Here is a 12,304-nt window from a genome sequence, read left to right on the forward strand (position 1 = left end):
CTATGACAGCGATTCGAGTCTGCTTATCTCCAACTCATGAACTTAGCCCGTCCTCAGTTCGGATTGCAAGCTGCAACTCGAAAAGATTGAAAAAAAAAACTTTTTCCAATAACTTTTCTTTGGAGATTAGCAGAACTTCATAGCCGTTCCAAAAACTTTTTTTTACTAATTGCCATTATGTATAGAATTTTTGAAGTGATAGAAAAGGTTGAAAAAAGTTTCCTAGTAGGGTGTGTGATTTGTTTAAGAAAAACAAAAGGTATACATTGGTTTTTTTCATGTGTAAAGACCCTTTCTAAATGAGCAATGTAAATATCTAAACCTTTTTGCAAGAGAGATTCTTAAAGTTGTGGGTTAGCATCTCAAACTCCATATCCAGATTAAGGTTAAGCTTTGACCCAAATAAATAAATAAATAATAATTTGCAAAAGCTTTCCCGTTTTACTGTTAGGTCTCCCTGTTCTATTCATCCTCCTCTGTTGATTTGTATGGACTCAGATGTAACGAGTGTCCATCCATTATGGGTAAAAAACAAGACTTGAGTGTTGAGTCTTTTCTTCTTTTTACGGATTAGTTTCTTTTGTCATCTTTTAGATAAAAGCACAGTGTAATGCTTTTCGGTAGGTTCCCTTTAACACAGCAAATTCCGAACATCCGCTTTCAAATCTTTTGAGAGATTAGTTTTCTGTTTTTTTTTTCAAAGCAAGTTATATCGGCATAAAGCGATTGAATATGGACCATTAAGCCTATAGACATATATAATAAACGGTTTGAAATTAGTCAAAAAGAAATAAACAAAACTAGTCCTCTATGTATAAATGCTACACTAGCACACGAGAATAGGTCGTCTTCAACCATCTATCTCGGCTTCTTTGCCTTTGCCTTCCACGGCACTAAGTGATGGGATTTAAAGACCTTTATCTTCTTGAAATTTTATTTTATTCGTAAAGTATTATATTAAATGATTGAATTAGATTTGGCTCATGTCTGAATCTCAACAAAACTCTTGATAAAAATCGAAATCATTTTGAAATTTTATCGTCTTGGGCAGATACAACCTATCTGTTTTGTTTTCTTCTGTCACAGACCTATCTTCCTTCTTTAATGTGTTTCGCACATAGAACTCGTTAAGTGAGTGGACTTCAACAAAACAGTTGTAGCAACATCATCTTCTATTATTTTCTCGAGTATGGGCCGCCTACATCATCTTCTGTATGTGTTTAATTAAAGCCTTTCAATTGTTTTCCATATATGTTTACGCTTGCATATTATCATAATGCGGATGCGGTTAACTTCCAAAACCAAATTATGCGTTAATCAATATTTTATCTGTATGCAAATGGAAAATATATTTTCTATAAAATAAATAGAAAATTATATATGCCTTCAGGATCACGTCTTAAAAAAAGGATCACGTCTACAAAATGTAACGTCGATTAATTTCATTCAAATATTGTGTCATAGAACGACGAGACCTAGATTACAACCCACCAAGCAAAATCATAACCTTAGTGCATAAGTAACTAAATTGTGTTTGGAACAACCAAACCCTAATCTATTAAAATATGTCTCTTCTCTATCCGTGGCCAGTCAATTCCTTATGTCTCTAATAAAACAAGTTTTAGAGTTATGCGGAACAGTGGAATTTAGGTGAATGAATCAAAAGATGTTGATGGTCCCGATCACTTTTAGAGATTGGGCTAAATGGTCGACTCAGTCTCGGCTCGGTCGCGATCAAACCTATAACTAATATAAGGAAATACAGTCAAGTGTCTGTATATTATAACAACGTTGTTATTTTTGTTCCTTTTCTCTGAAACTGCAATTTTTGTGATTTTTGCCTGTTCATGTATTTGAGTTGGAGATCACTGCTGATTTTTTTTTTTTGAACAAAGATCACTGCTGATTTTTCTAACCAGAAGTTGTATTGTTGCGCTCCTGGGTTAAATCCATCATGGAAAAAATGTTTTATGCCATAAAATGTATTAGCGAAGATTGGTTCCGAGTCTAGGGAAAATTAAGACCCAAAGTTAAGACCTTACGTGCGAACTTCTCTGATAATTCAAAAAATGAATAAAATTAAAACGGTTTTGTGATGTAAAAGGGTAAGAGGAAAAAATAGTCGTGGTTTTTTTTTCTTGGGTACAAAAACAGAGGAAATAAAATATAAATCTACATATTTTTAGTTATAAATCTACAATCGCTTATGCCAAAAAAAAAAACTACAATCGCTTAGTTTAGTTATAGTTACGTAACATGAGTTATTGATACTCAGCGTTTCTGTTGAATTATATATAGTTCTCTACGTAAATATTATATTTTTTATTTTTTTTTGGTGTAATTCTCTACGTAAATATATACGTCTATATATGTTAATATATACTTATAAACGTTCATGCATACACGTAACTTGAACTTGTAACGTATAACTATATGTTTTTATACGTGTCATCATGATTTCGACATAGTTGAAGGTATGGTTCCAAAGGCAAGAAGAATAAGGCCAACAGATTTAATAAATGCTATAGCCCATCCACCGGTTTACCCCTTTATAAAAGAAACCAGTGTTGTCCGAATTAAAAAAAAAACCCAGCAAGTACTCTTTCAGAAAGAAAGAAAAAAACAAATATTTTTTTTAATTAAAAAGTTAAAATAATAATAATTTCTCCGAACGTTTTACTTCACGGAAAAAATAAATCAAATGGATACTTTGTTCTTATAGAAAAATAAAAAGCTGAGTAATTAACTCTCTCTTCTTCTCTAGTAACGTACTTGTTACAAAAAAAAGGTAGAGTAACGTACTAATTTTTCTCCTTTTTTTGATCAATTTTTTTTTCCTCCTTTCAAGTTTTGTTTGTTTCGAAGAGGAATCGAGTTTATATATACCATAAAGAAAAAACGTTGAATCCAACACAAAGCGAAAAAATAAAATAAAATTAAATAAAAGAAGCGACAAAGGTTGGAGTACGAAAGCACAGGTATAGAGGAAGTGGTGGCGGGTCACGTGGGCTCACTCCTTCATAAACTGTACGTTTCAGAGATGGCACGGGCCCATCACGTGGGGTCTACGTGTTAACACAGTTACACAGTGGCATCAGGGCTTGCTATTATACCTCAAACAACACGCGCTTCTTTAAACAAGCAGTCCTTTTTTTTACAGTATCATAATTTGTTAGTTTTACATAAATATATCATACAAATTAGATTTATCATCCTTATTTTGATCTTTAATTAAACTGGTAAATTAAAATAAATTAAATATGTTATTTAAAGTTTTTTACTACAAAAATATCTGTATACTTTTAAATTTATTTACAAATTATATTTTCTAAATTTAAATATTATTTATTTTAGCTCACAATTTCAATTATTTATAAATTGTTAATAAAATAAAAACTAACTGAGTAACCTTAAAATCAATGTAAAATATATTTAAAAAAAAAAAATTAGATATTTTGAATGAGTTATGACAATATATTTATTTATTTAATGAATTCAAAAATAACTACTTTAGAAGTAATTAAATTTAATAAGAAAACTAAATAAAATTTAATCATTTTATTAAAAAAATTGATTCTACACGCTTTTTAATCAAATATAAGTATTTTAATATCATCCAATATCAGATATATATTTAATTTGAAAACTCATAATAATAATATATATGTTTTAGATAATTTCTATGAGCTTGTGAATAAAAATTAATACTTTTCATTTATAAAGTATATTTAAATAACTTTTTATTTGTTAAAATAAATTGTGTTATGAATTTTTATATATTATATTAAACTTATACTGTAATTTGAATCTTATTTTCATCCACTTTTATCAATCAAATATATGTTTTGAACTGTTTGATACGTTTGATTTACACTTGTACCACTTAATCTTTTGATCTACTTTTATTCTGCTTGATCGCTCGATCCGCTAAATCCACAAAATTTGATAGACCTAGATGTTTTATACTGTAACCGAATTCCACACCCTAACCCGCCCAAACTCGCGGGTCCGGAATGGTAATGGATCCAAACAAATAACTGAATGGATTTTATGGCCAAAACATTTTGGCTACAGGTTGAGTCGGTTCTAAACTGAAATCCAAACCAAGAAACAGAGGAAACCAAGTGTTTATAACACCGCTTCGTATACACACAATTCATTTACACACATATAGATAATCTCTTCGGTTGTTTTATTCTCTTCGACGACGAATCCTAACTCCAAAAGCTATCTCGATTATTGATCATCATAATCATTATGCGACTCAAATTGGCCACTGTAAATCAGCTAGTCTCTTCATCTCATTCTTCATCTGAGCATTCAATAATCCAATCACATGTATCGTCTCTCTATTTCTTCGGTTTTATTCTTCTTCTTCAGTTTTTCCGAACCGAATTCAGTCAAATCCGTGATTCTCTTAGTTCGTAATCGTTATATATCATGTGTTTGCTTTATTGATTTCTTACTTACAGCTTGCATTAAGCATGTGTACTCAAATTGATTATATGTGTTTGTTTGTTTTTTTCTTTTTTCAGATGGACTTGATATCCGAAATTTTCAGTCTTTCGTTCTTATAATATGGAGTCAAGAGTGCTTTCTAATAACCATTTGTACTTTGTTTTGCATTTTGCAATTTGAACACTTTGTGTTTGGTTTGTGTGTTGTTTGTTTTTTTTGAGTTTAGACACAAGTGAATTCTGTTTTGGTGTTTGCTCTTGTTGTTTAACTTATGTTTTCTATCGGTTTTATGGAATATTTTTGGTTAATATGATTATATTATCATTTTCAAGTTTATTTGGTTACATCTATACTATTAAAGCAGGATCCTATTGGGTTTTTTACTAAAAATACCCTTTCATTTACTAACATTGCATATCTATACTATTAAAGCAGGATCCTATTGGGTTTTTTACTAAAAATACCCTTTCATTTACTAACATTGCATATTTTATTAATGGCAATCAAGTAATTAATAACACATCTATATTGGGCCATTTTTTTGGATCCAGCCCACTTCCTACATCAGATCTCTCTTAGGCTATTTGGGCCGACTAAAAAATCAGATCCAATTTTTATTTTTTTCTTCAAGTTCAAATAATTTATTTTCAATCATTCTTAATATTTTGGGTTGTGAACAAAAAATAATCACATAATTATTATGTTTTTTCTTTTTTTTAATATAATTTAAGCATTCATAAAAAAAATTTGAATTTTTTCATTGAAAAGTATAAATCTTTACTAAAAGTATATAACTTTTTATTTAAAAAATTAGCCACATAGTGAAATTAATTTTATCAGAGTTATACCAACTTAATTCATTAAAAATAAAGTTCAATTTTTTTAACATAAATACTCATTAGATCTGGACGTTCGAGTACGGATCGGTTTTTTCGGGTATCGGGTTTTTAGAGTTTTGAAATTAAACCACATTCGGATATTATAAAATTTCGGATCGGGTTCGAGTCGGGTATTTCTGGATCCGGGTGGGTTCGGTTCTCATGCATAAGAACATGAAAAATAACCAAATAACCAAAGTATCTAAAACGGATTCGGTTATTTGTACTCAAAGTAACCAAAGTATCCGATTAGGTTCAAATTTTTGTATCCAAATTACTCAAAAGTAACCAAAAGTAACCAAAATATTCATTCTATACAGTTTTTTGGGTAAACTTTTATCCAAATTATCATATTTTATCCAAAAATGCTCAACAGTACCGAAAATAACTACTATAGTTAACTTATAATATTAATTTTAAATATTAAAATAATTATAAATATAATTAATAAATATATTTTTAGATATATATTCACATTTTGGATATCTTCGGGTACTCATTCAGTTCTCGGTTCGGGTCGGATTCGGGACCGGTTCTTTGGATATAGCAATTTAGAACTCATTCGGATATTTATCCCGGGTCTGATTGGTTCGGGAATCTGATAAAGAAGTTTAAGTCTTTTATAAAAAAAAACAAATATATGAAAATATGACATTTACTAAATATTTGTCAATTTAAAAAAATAAAGGAAATAAATCCGCGCTCTGAAAGCGCGGATCAAAATCTAGTTTGGTTGTTAAAATCCAAAATCAAACGGGATCTAATTTATTTTCAGGTTTAGATGGATTTTCATTGTTTCACCCGAACCAATTCGAACCTGGTTGGTCTCGAACCGGAACGTACAGGAAATGTCAAAACTCCGAATAGAACTTCTAAACTTAGATACGAAAATCTGAAAACCCGTTTAAATCGAATCGAATCCGATGGAAAGATCGAATACCCAGACCTAACGTTTGATCTGTTTTCTGTATTTGGAGTCTTAGGCGAGGCGAGTGGTATTTCTGGAGTCCACCTCGCTGGAATAGAATGTTCTGTTCTTTTGCTTACGATGTGAACGTCACGAGACACGAGCTATTAGCATGTGTCACTAACGCGCGGCGTCTTGAAGCTCTTTAGATTTCGTATGTGTTTAACATGTCAGCAGATAAAAACTTTGTATTTTGTTTCTATTTGAATTTTTTTTTCTATTTGAAATTTTATTATTACTAGATAGTTAGCAACAGTTCAATTTGATGTGTATTATAATAAGTTAACTAGATTTTGACCCGCCCTTCAGAGGGCGAGACAATTGTTTTGTTTTAAATTTATGCTCTTGTTCGATTTTTCATAAGTGTGTTTGGGCATAAGTATCCGGGTTGAGATCGATTGTCGTTAATAAATTTGGTTTGGTCCAATATATATATATCAACTACGATAACGTACAATCTTACCGACAGATTGCGTGGCAAGCAACCTTTGAGAGGGCGGGTATGTTTCCTTTGGAAGGGCGAAATTTGTTTCCTGTAAATTTTAAATATCAAACATTGTATAGTTTGGTTTTGAAGTATAATCTATACTATTATAACGATGCGTAATACTAATTCGAGTTACACGTTTTAGATTGTAACTCATGTTTTGATAATATACCGAGTTAAATAGTTGAAATTTTAAATCTATGTTTTGAGAAAGTGACAATGGCGGGTATGTTTCTTTGGCAAATTTATGTTTGTATATATTATTTAGATTATCCGAGGAGCGAGTTTGGCAAAATGGCTCATTTTTTAAGTGCAAGACCCTTTGTTTTTTGTTCTGTTCGGTTCTAATTCGATTTTATTTTTTTATTTAAGAGATATAATAACCATTTGATTATTTAGAAATTTGGGTTTGATTTCAGCTTAGTTATTTTGATTTTCGATTTGGTAAATGTTAGAAACCCGATAAAATTTTAACTTCAGTTTGTTTCTGGTTTGATTCTCTTTTTATGATTTTTTGAATAATTTGGGAAAACTCACATTTCTATATTTTTGAATGAAATATCGGATAACTCAGATAAATTCAAATATTTAGGATAAAATAGAAAAATATACGGATGATTATGTTCTATCGGAAAATTAAAATAATTTTAATATTTTGGATAAAAATTAATAGGGTAATCATATTTCTTGGGTAGTTTGGTTTATAAGTAGAATTTTCAGAATGTTTATAATTTTAAACTAAATATAATTAATATTTTTAGGTATATAAACTGTATTTTGGATACCAATTTGGTTCTCAGTTTGGTTTCGATCTAGTTTCAATTTTCTGTCCCATAGATACATGAACTGTTATGATTTTTTTAAATATTGCTTTGGTTTTGATTTTGTTTTTTAGTTTGTTTTTTGTTCTGCTTCAGTTTGATTTTTGGTTTTCGTTTTCTATGCTGATACCTAAACCTATTTGTATAATTATATGTTATATTTAAACTTATTTTTAGCGATAAATTTTATAAATAAAATATTAAGATTTAAATATATTTAATTAGTTGTAAATATCAACTTAATAATTATTGAATATTTTAAAACTATAACTATGGTTTTTATTAGATTTCATTGATATATATATATATATATATATATATATATATATATATATATATATATATAATACTATGTAAATATTATTCTGACTGTATTTGTATTATTGTGTTTACAGACAATTCATATTTTCAAAAAGAATATACAGAAGAGGAAAGTTAAGAAACAACACAGAGAAACCTAATATTTTTATTTGAAACTATTGACGAATCTTGAGTTGAAGATCATCAAAGTTTTACCAATGAAATCATACATTGATTCAAACGGAAGTCAAGTGAGGGGGGAGAATAAAAATAAAAAATGTCACGGCTAGGGTGTTGTGTCTTTCACCTATCTTATATATTGTTTCTTCTTGTATTTATTGTGCCTTTCATTGTTTTGTTTTATTGACTTGGCATACATGCTATTTTCTGGAGAAATAGCACACCTGATCTGATCAAAGTTTCTGCAAAGTGTTGTTCCTTAAACTATCGCCTTGGTCTTCAAGAAAGATGAATATCACTTTATATATTTGTCAGATAGAAAGACACATTTGCTGAGGAAAATAACCGAATAAGAACATATATGCAATAGAATATTTGAACTGGTTTTAACATTAATACAATAGATGCATCTGAATTAACAATTACCAACTGTTGTTTTCCTCTTCCATGTGTGTCAATGACACTGTACATACTCGAGAAACAAAGTTGATGAAATAAAAAGATTACATGAAGATTTACATTGCAAAGATCAGAGTGTACAAAAGGTTACTAATCTAGTCTATGATTCTTACTCCATTATTTGAAAGATTTTACCCCTTTAATAGAAACTAGATTTTGACCCGCACGCCCGTGCGGGTGTATGTTCAATTTGTAATATTAAAAAAGTGTTATTAGGTTAAGCATTTGAAATTAGTTTTCTTCCTAGTTAGAAGAGTAGTCGTCGGTTTTCTCTCTCTTGCTCCGGTGGTTGGTGGTTTTTACTGCCACCGGGAGCGGCTAAGACTCTGGAAAAAGAGGTTTTCAAAGTTCTTTACCGCCGGCATTCTGTCTCCGGGAGAAGATGACTCCTCTAGCATATCTATCGCCGGCTTTTTGTCATTGGGAAGGATGTTTTTTTTTTTAGCGTTTCGATCACTGGAACTTATGTTCTTTTGTGGTGAATTGGTATTAGCTTGAAGTCGTGGGAATACTGCTTTTGTTTGGTTCTTGCGTTTTCAGTCACTTCGCCGCATCCTAAGTTGGCTTTTTGGGTTCGTTTTTTGTGATTTATGTTCGCTGTGGAGGTATCTACTAAACCTTATCTTGGTCCTTTGTGGTTTTGAGAGATGGTTTCAAGACGAAGCAGTTAACTTGACTTAAGTTCTTCTCTTGCGAGGAGGTGGGCAGTCTTTGTTCTGTAGGTCACTTGGCTGTCTTGCGAATGTTCGCGTGTAAGAGCTGGTGGTCTTCTTTGATGTTTTCCCAAGTAGTGTTTCAAGGTCTTTTGTCCTTGTATCTTAGTTATAGTGGTGGTTCTGGTCATGCAAGTTTCACATGGATATCAGCTGCTAGAATTGGTGTAGATTTTACCTCTTGATTGTTTCTAATGTTGTTGGTTTTAGTATGGTTTGGTGACGTTCCTTTCAGGGTTGGGACCGATCAAGACATTTATTCCTTAGGTCAGCTCCATTGATATTAAATTTTTTTAGAAATGTGAAAAGAATAGACTTGTGAACATAGATGAGTTTTAGGCTCTGTTTATGTCTTTGTTTTATTTTGTTTGGTTTATGTTCTTTGATTTTGGTTTTTATCGATATCTCAACTTTCTTCGAGTTAAAAAAAAAGGTTAAACATTTGAAAGGATTTTTTTTTTAAATCAATACCATTAAAAGGGGACCGTTCCCATTTTATGCCCTTAATGAAATGTTAAAATTTTCCAAAAATGTCCTTAATGATATGACTAACTAAAAAATTCATTAATGACATTATTGTCTTTTGTTTTTTGGGCCTATATTACATTTAAGTGAGTTCTATTTATATCTAATCCATTTCATAGTTCATAAACGTTTTTGATAATAACAATAAATTATAATCTGTAATAATTTAAAAAGGTAATATTACATATTGATTTTGTTACTAAATGATTTTACGACTTTATCGCATAACTAAAAAAAATTGTGCCACTTTATATGTTTTGAAATATTTTATAGAAAATATAATTGTTAAATATAAAATCTTACTCAAGTACAAATTTCAAATGCAACCATTGTTTAATCTTACTCATGCTTTCTTGTTTATAAAAAAACATGATTTCTTTCTTGAAGCCAAGAAACCAAAACAAACACACACACACAAAACTGAGTCCCAAAAAGTTGTCTTGAAACAAACACCATTTAGTAAATATAAAGTTAAACCAGCTACAAAGACAAAACGATTGAGATTTGATGAAATGAAAAATGAAGACATCTATTTTATTAAAACAGAAACATTTTGTTGGACCTAACATTTATTTTGTAAGTTTTTAAATTAAATACACCTTTATACTTTATAGTTAAACCTACATTAAATCACTAATGTTCCTTTCTTTATACTACTATCCATGTTTCCAAACAATATACTTATTTATTTATACTACTATCAATGTTTCCAAACAATATATTTTATATAATACTATCAATGTTTCCAAACAATACAATAATTAATCTTAGTTATTTTATATCCATAATTTTCTCTTTAAATTTTTTTTAGAAACGTCATAATTTCATAAAATGCAAATAATGAACTTTAAAATTTGGATTATAAGATTACAAATTATGAAACTATTACAATTTAAATCAAATTAGATTACATATCGGTCATCCATTAGTTCAATCGATTAGTCTCGGGTTTTAGTGATCTTTTAATATGAATATTTTAAAAACCTAAATTGAATTGTTAGATCTTCGGATTAACCGGTATAATCACAATCGGGTTGAATTTAAAAACATTGATTTAAATGCAAAAATATTTTAGATACATATTATTTAAAAGTTACCAAAATATTTTTTAAGTTATTAGTAAAAATTTTCAAATCGTAAAATATTCCGCGCTTCCAAAGCGCGGGTCAAGATCTAGTACTAATTAATATGGACCATCGAATTTTAAATATAATATGGTTTAATCAAATTTTAAATTAAACCGAGTTTTGTATGTTATTAAACCAAGCTATATTCGCAAAGTCAAACAATGATGAGTGGTAATTAACTCCACCACAATCCAACGTAATGGGCTTTTTATATTAGCAGTCAAATTAGAGTAGACCTTTTAGTTAGACAAATTAGCTAGGTCCAATAATCTCAGCTTAAAAAATAATCAAAACACTGAGTTTTAATGCTAGTGGCATATGTTAATAAATATTGTGGAAAACTTAGGGTTAAGTTCTTTTTGTACTTCACTTTTAATAGATTAAGATAAAAGTTATCTAAAGTATTAGCAACACAATTATGAAGAAAAAAGTTTTAGAGTAATCAATTTTCTGGAACAGGCACATTATGTTTAAAGATTTTACGTATACTACATATTTATAGTTGTACTTGTACATGATATTAGGTTTCACAAAAATCGAAGAGTTATTGGCCTCCAACGATTTTCTTGATTTCCCAAGTAAATAGGATACCAAGTATTTATTAGAGAATATGCTTCAATAATGTTTCAAATCGGATTTCTTTTTCTTTTTGAAACATTTTCCTTCACGATATAAATCTATACTATTATTTATGAAATGATTTTGCTTACTTGTCATGTTCTCCATGATTTTAGCTAATTTTGTTTATTTGTCATATTCTTATTAAGTTTAAGCTAAATTATCATTGATGTATTATTTGTTTTTGAGCTAAGTCGCTAAATCATTAATTTAAAATAAATATTCTATATAAATAAAAACGAATTTTATTTTATTAATATTAAATTTATATGTTATATTAACTTTTCTTATTTGTCATATTTTTATTAGGTTTTGGACTTTTAGATAGGTTATTAATTTGATGTAAAAAAAAAGATAGGTTATTAATTTATTATTAGTTTCTAACTATTCACTAATTTATTTTAATGATATAAAGTTTATATGTTATATGCTATATTAAATAATTGATTACAAAATAATATTTTAGAATTATCAAGAAAAAGATAATTCTTCTATATATATTCTTTTTGTCTATCTGAAAACAATATTTTATTATAAAAATTAAAAACAAAATTAAGATACAAAATAATTTATTATTAAATATTAGTCAACCAAAAAATATAAATATATTTTCTAAAATATTTCTAAGATATGAGTGTTTTAAAAAAACTTAACGCAATAATAAGTATATATTTTGACTAAAAGTATTTGACATATATAAATATTTTGATGTTTGATTTAACTATTTAAAAACATAAATAATAATTTATTATGCTGGTTTTAGATTAATAA

At 28.9% G+C, this 12,304-nt stretch overlaps 1 long non-coding RNA gene across 3 annotated transcripts; it reads left to right on the top strand.

The window, feature by feature from the left end:
- The first annotated feature begins 3,999 nt into the window (after positions 1-3,999).
- On the top strand, positions 4,000-6,658 carry LOC130512732 (uncharacterized). Of its 3 annotated transcripts, none has more exons than XR_008946326.1 (2): positions 4,000-4,338; positions 6,112-6,658. It is a non-coding gene; the product is annotated as an uncharacterized LOC130512732 (long non-coding RNA). The 3 variants fall into 3 exon arrangements; XR_008946327.1 differs by having other exon boundaries at positions 4,000-4,278; XR_008946325.1 differs by lacking the exon at positions 6,112-6,658 and adding an exon at positions 4,536-4,794.
- Positions 6,659-12,304: the final 5,646 nt, after the last annotated feature.

Source organism: Raphanus sativus, chromosome 5, assembly GCF_000801105.2.
Source record: "Raphanus sativus cultivar WK10039 chromosome 5, ASM80110v3, whole genome shotgun sequence".
NCBI lineage: Eukaryota > Viridiplantae > Streptophyta > Magnoliopsida > Brassicales > Brassicaceae > Raphanus > Raphanus sativus.